We start from the raw sequence: 9,971 nt of genomic DNA, 5'->3' as shown, positions 1-9,971 counted from the left end.
AGATAGCCATTTGACAGAGAGGCTGATTCTGTGAAGATTCAAGGGGGTGGCAGGTTACAGTGGATGAGCAATACGGTTGTGAGTGTCCTGCATTTTGTGTGTCTGTGGGGGGGGGGGGTGGACTTGAAATCCCAGGAAGTCCCTTTGAATTCTATTATTCTGTGATTCTAATGGAATAAGGATGCCAGCCTCCAAGTGGGACCTGGGGATCCCCTGGAATTACAACTCATCTCTGGACTACAGAGATCAGTTCCTCTGGAGAAAATGAATGCTTCAGAAGGTGGACACGAGGGCATTGCACTTCACAGATGCTTTGGAGCAGGGGTAGTCAAACTGCGGCCCTCCAGATGTCCATGGACTACAATTCCCAGGAGCCCCTGCCAGCGAATGCTGGCAGGGGCTCCTGGGAATTGTAGTCCATGGACATCTGGAGGGCTGCAGTTTGACTACCCCTGCTTTGGAGGGTGAACTTTGGGGCACTGCACCCCCTGAGATCCCTCTCCCAGGCTCAATCTCCACATCTTCAGCAATTTCCCAACTTGGATATGTCAACCCTACAATGGAAGGATGGCAAATGGTTAGCAGCTTAGTTCCTTTATACACAACCATGGGACACTGCCTGGGTTTTCTACAGCACACCAAGAGGTCCACTGTGGGCTCAGTGGCAGAGTATTTCATCAGCATGCAGAAGCTCCACAGCTCTGTTCCTGGCATCTCCAGTTAAAAGGATAGAATAGGATTTAATGGGAAAGAACTCCCCCTGTGATCCCACACCGCCGTTGTGGACGTAGGGAATGATGCCAATCAATTCTACCATTTCTATTACTATGCCAGTCTCTTGTCGACTTCTATCTTCCTGCTTCTCATGGAACAGGGTCATGACCCCACCAACCTCATAGGGTTGCCAACCTCCAGGTGGTACCTGGAGATACCCCAAAATTACAGCTGCTCTCCAGTTGTCTGAGATCAGTTCCCCTAAAGAAAAAGGCTGCTTTGAAGAGTGGACCCTGTGGCGTCATGCCCCATTGTTGTCCTTTTCCATCTCACATCCTCTCCTTCCCTGGCTTCACCCGCAATTCCCCAGGAATTTCCCAGTCTAAAGCTGGCAACTCTGCCCTGTCTTCCAGTTTGGGGTTAGCAGAGGCCTTTGTACCAGATTGAGGCTAGCTGAAATCATCAGCAGCTTTGTCCAGCCTGGTTATGTTCAAGTTCAAGAAGTTTGAGAAATACTGCTGTAGGCTAAAGCTGGTAGAAACTTCAAATCATCCTGTATGGGAGCAAGTTCGGCAGAGGGTGAATGTACTCCCTGCACGGCTCTTAAGAAACCCGGTGACACCTAAATGCTCAGCATGGAAAATGGCTTCAAGTGATTTTCAGATGAAAAAAATCTTGATGATTGATCTCATAGCTACACCTTCCCCCGCCACCCCCCGACCTGTGTTCTTTCGATGTGACCTTAGTTACTTCTTTGGCCACAATGCTATTAGGAGATTAGGCAAGGTGGATTAGAACCCACCATCTAAGATGCCTGGCCAGTCAATGATGCAGTCTCAAGGTTGCCAATTCCTGGAGATTTGGGGGTTGAGACTGGCATCAGTGGAGTTTGGGGAGGGGAGGGACCTCAAAGGGTAAAGCACCATGGAGTTCAACCCTCAACAAAGCCATTTTCTTTAGGGGAACAGAACCCTGTAGTCTAGAGATCTGGGAGACCCTCCAGTCTATTTTGTACTTCTGTGCAACCCTGAATGACAGTTAAAAAAAATAATCTTTAACCGCTCCTCATGGAGCGGATAAAATAAAAGAGTAAGGGTTCCGTTGGCGGGTCCTGTCCCGGATGAGGAAGGGTGCTGATTGGCCCCTTCCCCCGGACTGACAATTGGAGGACCCAATTGGCAGGCGTAAAGCGCCGATTGTCAGTCCGGCGGTGCGCGGCTCGCCATTGGTCCCTTGCTGCCGGACTGACAAAAGGGGAGGCGCAAAGCGCCTCCTGATCCGCCCCCCCTCCGCGTTTGCAAGCATATGGTCACCCACCGCCATTACCTGCATCCCCTGGCCAGGACAGGTCGCCGCCTCCGAGGATACTGTTTCTACCTCCCTTTGCCACCTGATAGCTCCTCAGCCTGAAAGAAACAGAAGGAAAGAGAGCAGTGGAACAAGGATAATGGATATTTTGCAGCAAACACGTTCAAGGGTCAGACTTTTGCTTCAGGTACAAGTTGGTATTTTGGGTTCAACCTTAATCAATTTCCAAGTCAGCCCAATAAGCTTGCATCCTCCCCCCCCCCCCCCACATTTTTGCAAGGGCAAAAAATCCATTCAATACAAGCATTATTGTAAGTAATGACTTAGATCAGGCTTCCTTATCAAGGGTTTCGTGACCCCCCTGGGGTTTCTTGATGGCCCTGGAAGAGCTTCACGAATGGATGGGAGTTAATTAGTTTTTATATATTTTTTAAATTTGCTAAACATTTAATGGGTGCCATGACCGTATATGGTCATGTTGACCTGCCGCTCCCAATGGCCAATGATGGGCCTCGAGGGGGAGGGGAGGGGAGGGGCCCCAGGTGGGCGTGTCCACTGCTTCCCAACCATATTCTGCCTGATCGTGCAACTTCTGGGGTTCCTTGAAGCCTGGAGAATGTCTCAGGGGTTTCTCAATGGTAGAAAAGTTGAGAAAGGCTGACTTAGATGATCACTGAATTGTAGGGAGGTTTATTGCAGTATTTATGAATGGTTTACTTTAAGTTTTTTATGTCTTCTCAACCTGCTGAGCTGAGAAGCAGTGCTGTAAAGAAAAAGGGGAAATAAAAACTGTGCTTATAATGCCGACTGAACAACCTGTCGCACAGCCACAAACTGGTCAACAAACAAATGAACCGTTGGTTAGAAAATGAGATTCGGGTCCAGCAGGACCTTAAAATCCAAGAAGAAGAGGAAGAGGAAGAAGGGAAAGAGGAAGAAGAAGAGGAGGAGGAACTAGTCTTTTCAAAGGCAGAGTACTTTTACTGGAATGAAAACTAGTTTTTTAATACTCTACTTTTCACTACCTGAATCAGTCCCAAACCGGTCTACAAACACCTTTCCCTTCCACTTCCCATGACAGGCACCCTGTGGGGTAGGTGGGACTGAGAAAGCTCTAAGAGAACTGCTCTGCAAGAATAGCTCTAAGAGAACTGTGATTAGTCCAAGGTCACCCAGCAAGGCCTCACAGGGAGGAAGAGTGCCTTCTGTTACCACTGCTCTTAACCACTACACCACACTACTCCCAAGACAATTTCCAGAGTATCAGCTTTCAAGAGTCTAAATTGTCTTGACTCTAACAAACCTGGAGGTCTTGTTGGCCTTTAAAGTTCTCCTGGGGTCAAATTCTGCTTATCTACTATGAACCAACCTGAAACTATCTCCTTGTCTGTGACTGGCAAACAGAGAATGTCCTGAACTGGAAGGAATTGGAACACCCATACATAAGAACACAATACTGAATCTAAAATTAGCCCTACTAGGTTTTATGGGGCTTCCTCCTAGGCAAGTGTTCATAAGATTGTGACCTTGAAGAAGAAGAAGTGGTTTTTATACCCTGCTTTTCACTGCCCAAGGGAGTCTCAAAGTGGGTTCCCTTCCCCTCCCCACAACAGACACCCTGTGAAGTAGGTGGGGCTGAGAGAGCTCTGAGAGAGCTCTGAATTGATCTGTAAGAACAGTTCTAGCAGGACTGTGACTAACCCAAGATCATCATGTGCAGGAGTGGGGGCTCAAACCTGGCATGCCAGATTAGAATAAAAATAAATTTGTGCTATCGAGTTGCAATTCACTCTAGGGCAGGGGTGGCCAAACTGTAGCTCTTCAGATGTCAATGGACTGCAATTCCCATATGCCCCCGTCAGCATCATCTAGCTCACATGCTGGCAGGGGCTCACGGGCATTGTAGTCCATGGACATCATCTGGGCATGGAATTGAAGTCACTATGGGTGGGCAGGTAATTGTGAGTGTCCTGCATTCTGCAGCTGGTTGGACTAGATGACCCTGTAGGTCCCTTCCAACTTTTCTATGATTCTATAAACTGCACACATTACTCCAGGTAGGTCTGACCAATGTGGTATCCAGTGGGACTATAACCTCTTGCAATTTCGATGTGATGCCTCTGCTGATGCAGCCCAGGAAGAAGGATGTCTCCCCTGCATGATGAAAAATGCACCTGCCCAAGATCTGACTTCTGTACAGGTGGTAAAGGTGCAGGCAATCTGCTGCCTTCTGTTACCTGTGTGGACAGCTGTAAGGAAAGGGTTAATGAGACCCAGCTTATTATTATATGCAAAATACCGAAACATGAAATTCTGGAACAAATGTCTGAAGAGCCCCGACTGCCAAGTCTCAAATGACTATAAATAGATGACAATTCCAGCAAATTGTTCAAAGTCAATTAGACTTTCAAATTTGACATTCAAGCCAGAGCACTTGAAAAGAGGGGGGGAATGAAGGGGAAGGAGAAGATTTTAAAAAAAGATAAAGAAAAGATGAAAACTAGAACAAAGAGAAAAAAAAGGGAATATAGGTAGGGGGAAAACAACACCCCCCCCCCCACCTAAGAATATACAGTAACATAAAGAAAGGGTATCTGATTTTCTCCATGACAAATACAAGTGAAATTACAAAATTATCACTTACTTTAGAAGTACAGAGGGGAAAAAAATCTATCACTAGCCCCTCCATCAAAATAACAAAACACTTATAGGGGGAGGGGGACAGTGCTCTGAGTAAATCCCCCCTCATACCACTGTGCTGTAAAAATGTTCTTTTTTGTAACCTTGAATGTACCTTTTCATGAAGTTAGCAGGGCAAGCCCATGAATGCTGCCCTCTTGCCACTAGAGAGCAGCAGTGCCATGCTGAACGTGCTGCCAGGAAAGGTTCCCCAGGTTCTTTGGCACCCTTTCTGGCCAACCAAATTGCTGCTGGAGTGACCTTGGCGGCTCTTAGGACAGAGGGAGAGAGGGATCCAGGAGGAATTTAAGAGCAGGTGGGAAACTGCAGTAGTGAACGGCTGCTCACCAGCACAAGGAAAGGCGTGGAGAGGGTCCCCCCAGGCCATGTGCAGAGGGCAGAACTTATTCTGCTATTGCTGGGTAATGTGCTTTCAATGTGCTTTTGCACTTTCAATGTGCTTTTTGTGGTTTTCCTATTCTGCACACGTTGGATAATGCACTTTCAATGCACTTCCGAAGCAGATTTTCCTGTTTTGCACATTTCCTGTTGCTGGCCTTCCCTCAGATTAAAACTGGATTTACCTGCCCCCGATGTTAACATTCAAAAAGCCATCCTTAGAAGCTGCCTCAGCGGCTGTGACCCTCCTGGTCTGGGAACATTGGGTCCTGGACGCCATCTGCTTGGCAATCAGGACTGCTGGCATCGCTCTGGTGTTATCTTTTTCTGATATCCCGCCCCTCTTCTTTCTTGTGGTTATGAACAGGCGCCTTCTCAAAGGCTGTGACCTGGCTGGTCTCTTTTCACACAACTGAAAGCCAGCTTAGTGTAGTGGTTAAAAGCAGCAGCTTCTAATCTAGTGAGATGTAGTTGATTCCCCCTCGTCCTCCACGTGGAGCCAGCTGGGCGACCTTGGCTTGTCACAGTCCTGATAGTCCTGTTCTCACAAGCATTCCAGTCAGACCCCTCTCAACCTCACTTGCCTCACAGGGTGTCTAATGTGGGGAGAGAAAGGGAAGATGATTGTAAGCCACTCTGAGACTCCTTCGGGTAGAGAAACGTGGGGTATAACTATAAAACCCAAATCACCACTTCTGGGGTTTCTCAAAGCCTGAAGAATGTTTCAGTTGTTTCTCAAGTTGACAAAGGCTGCCATATATAGTCAAATCACATGATAAATGTTCAACAAATTTTAAAAATAAATTAAAAATGCATTAACTACGTCCCATTTAGGAAACCCTTCTAGGGCCATCAAGAAACCCCCAGGGTTTCGTGAAACCCAGGTTGAAATAGTCTGTATTAAAATCTCAGAAAATATACTGTCAATTCCGCACAGGCAGATAAGGCCAGGAGGACACTCCTATGGAAGCAGGACCAATCCCGTTGCCGTCAGGTGAGGAATTGCCCTGAGTGACACAAAATATGCTGAGATAATCAAAGGACTTATGACAAAATGACATAAGGTGCTTCGATCCAAAACAGATCTTCTTCAGAGGTCAGTTGCTGATCCACACGTACATAAATATCCATCAACAACAACTTTTCACAGCCAGGATGGCTGCATCAAAATCTGTACTACACAGAAGTGCCAATACTTATCCTACGTCTATCCTGTGACCAACAGAATTCATGATCACCAGGTAAACCCCTTTCTACATGTCTTTGCTGGACTGAAGGAAAATGTCTGTCTGTGGCTGTGTGTGGACCAAGGAGAGCCCCTGGAATTACAATAGAGATCAATTCCCATGGAAAAGATGGCTGCCTCGGAGGGCGGAGCCTATGGCATTGTACCCTACTGAATTCCCTCCCCTGTCACTATAGCCTGATGAGGCCCCTCCCCTTGACCATAGCCTGCTGAGGCTCCACCCCCAAGTCTTTCAGAATTCTCCAGCCCTGGCTGGTAACCCTGCTCAGGAAGGAGGAAAGAGAGATGACGGATTACCTTGCTCTGTCACCTTGTGTTGCCTGTTTTCTGACGGTGACCCTGCCGGGATTCCTCGAGGGCTGTACTACTGCATGACATAAACACGTCTGACGTTGCTATGCCCGTGGTGACCTGCCCTTGCTAGCCTAGGATTGCCACAAGAGCTCTTTTCGGTCATTGCGATTTCAGTGCTCCTGCCGTAGTAGAATGCACAACTCACAACTTTGTGTAGAAAAGGAAATCCCTGTATTTTCCAGTTTGGGTATATGAGATGAAGGGGGGAATCGGGGTTTGGATTAATTCTCTGGAGCAGGGATTCCCAATCATCGTCCTAGGGGAATACATGGAGTTTTTCTCTTTTTTTGGGGGGGGGGGCTGAAGAGGGCAGAGTTTGGGGAGGGGCAGGGTTTGGGGAGGACCTCTGCATATTCCAATGCCATAAAGTCCCTCCTCCAAAGCAGCTACTTTCTCCAGGGGAACTAATCCCTGTTGTCTGGAAATCAGCTGTAAAAGCAGGTGATCTACAGGTCTCACATGGAGATTGGCAGCACTACACAGGGACACGTGACTATTCCCCAAAAGGCCACTCCAGCTTGGATGCCAAATAGGAGGGAGATGTCCACATGCATGCAACCCAAGGAAGGAAGGTCGATTTTTGACTGGTAAAACCATGCCTGGGTGGAAGAGTTAAGCCCTTCTCCTCCCCAATATGGTCCCAATCCAAACTGAATCGACTTACAAGATGCTGGGGAGAGCCAGTCTTGCCTCTCATATGGTTTGTACGGTTAAACTGAATAAAGCATCATAGCTGAAAGCAGGCCATTCCAGCCCCAAGAGGAGCTCTGTGGCTGCCTCCACATGGTCATGATGCTCTGTGTTGCTTTCATTGCCCTGCAAATGAAGAGGCATTCATACTGTCATCCGAACACTGTATTCTTGCTTTCCTCCAGCCATCTTCTAGTTTTCCTTCTGCATTCCTTTCTAGGCAATCTGGACGAAAATTCCCTGCATCTTTCCCCTTTAAGAATCCTGGGCTGTGCAGCAAGGAAAATGGCAGCTCTCTCTGTCTTTGTCTCTGTCTCTCTTCTCTCTCTCTCTGTCTCTCTCTCTCTCTGTGTGTGGAGGTGACAGAAAGGAAATGTGGGAAGGCTCTTCAGAAATGTGTCAATTCCCATATAGCTGGGTTACCTGGTAGCTGGAGCTCTCCTGGGACAGCAACTGTTCTCCAGGTGACCAGGTGACCTGGAGAACATGACTACTTTGGAAAGCAGATTCTGTGGCATTATGCCCTCCCCTCCTCAAACCCCACTGCCCTTAGGCTTGTTGTTGTTGTTGTTGTTGTTAGGTGCGAAGTTGTGTCTGACCCATCACAACCCCATGGACAATGATCCTCCAGGCCTTCCTGTCCTCTATCATTCCCCGGAGTCCATTTAAGTTTGCACCGACTGCTTCAGTGACTCCATCCAGCCACCTCATTCTCTGTCGTCCCCTTCTTCTTTTGCCCTCGATCACTCCCAGCATTAGGCTCTTCTCCAGGGAGTCCTTCCTTCTCATGAGGTGGCCAAAGTATTTGAGTTTCATCTTCAGGATCTGGCCTTCTAAGGAGCAGGCAGGGCTGATCTCCTTTAGGACTGACCGGTTTGTTCGCCTTGCAGTCCAAGGGACTTGCAAGAGTCTTCTCCAGCACGAGAGTTCAAAAGCCTCAATTCTTTGACGCTTGGCCTTCCTTATGGTCCAACTTTCACAGCCATACATTGCAACCTTGACTAAACACACTTTTGTTGGCAGGGTGATGTCTCTGCTTTTTAGGATGCTGTCAAGATTTGCCATAGCTTACCTCCCCAGGAGCAAGCGTCTTTTAATTTCTTTGCTGCAGTCCCCATCTGCAGTGATCTTGGAGCCCAGGAAAATAAATCTGTCACTACCTCCATTTCTTCTCCATCAATTTGCCAGGAATTGAGAGGGCCGGATACCATGATCTTCGTTTTCTTGATATTGAGTTTCAAGCCAACTTTTGCACTCTCCTCCTTCACCCGCATCAAGAGGCTCTTTAATTCCTCTTCGCTTTCTGCCATTAGAGTGGCATCATCTGCATATCTGAGGTTGTTGATATTTCTCCCTGCAATCTTGATCCCAATTTGTGACTCATCTAACCCCGCCTTTCTCATGAGCCCTTAGGCTCCATCTCCCCAAATCTCCAGGTATTTCCCAAACCCAAGCTGGCAACCCTACCACCCAGACAGCCTGCGGACCCACATGGGCAGCAGGCTTTTCAAAAATCTGCCTAGCCAAGGTTTGGGAAATACTGGTCCCAGACAGGGAGAACCACCTATAAAGTGGAAAAGCAGAGGATGACATCATATGGATGATGTCATGTGCTCCTTCCACCACACTCCATTCCCTGCTGGGGCTGTGAGGCAGGCTTGTGGACCCCAGATCTGTCGTGGAATTCCCCACTCTGCCTAGAATGCTTTCTGCTTTCTTCTTGACACATGGCTGTGTGTTGTGTGAGTGTATGTGGGGGGTGGGGGGGGTGGATTCTAGAGCCAATAGCGGCAGGAGACAGAGATACTACCTGAGCATGCCCAGTGTCGTGGCTGTACTGCCTTTCAGTTTCACTGTTTAAACTACAGAAGTAGCATTTGTACACCAGAAGCCCGGCGATTGTTCAGCTAAGAGCCCTGACAATGCGCGCAGAAGACAGAGGGGACTTGGGTTTATACAGCCAGAGCCGGAGAGCCCAGCAGAGAGGGTGGGGACTGCGTGTTTTCTGTGTCGGGGCTTAACAAGCTGCTGATCTCCCTGAAGTATTTATAAGGTGCCTCATACAATGGGTATCCCACAGCCTTATCTAGCTTTTTGACCCAACGTTTTCGTCGGCCCGACACCCAAACACATCTCCGTTTACGAGCACTGCAGCCTCTCTCTGTGGTAGCCTCGGAGTGAAATAGACTTCCAAATTTTTAGAGACTGGAAGACTCGAGGGAGAGGAGGGAAACCCCAGAGTCATGACACATACGGATTTTAAGGAGCTCCAAGTTTGTGCACAGTACTGGAATGTGGAGACTGGGAGAGGGTGCGGCCACAAAATGGCTGCCATGAGGATTGGGTCTCTAACTGCAAAATAATGGAAAGTTCTGTGCAATGTTAGGTGGTTCCAATCTTAAGGCTGCCAACCTCCAGGTGGGACCTGAGGATCTCCTGGGATTATTGTTCATCTGCAGATTAAGGAAACCAGTTCTCCTGGACAAAATGGCTGCTTTGGAGGATGGACTCCATAACATTGTACTCCACTGAGGTCCCACTCTGCCCCAAATTCCGCATACTCCTAGCTCCACCCCCAATG

The sequence above is a fragment of the Paroedura picta genome, chromosome 7 (genome assembly GCF_049243985.1).
Source record: "Paroedura picta isolate Pp20150507F chromosome 7, Ppicta_v3.0, whole genome shotgun sequence".
NCBI lineage: Eukaryota > Metazoa > Chordata > Lepidosauria > Squamata > Gekkonidae > Paroedura > Paroedura picta.
The sequence above is the reverse complement of the archived record's forward strand: the minus strand, read 5'-3'. Positions refer to the sequence as shown.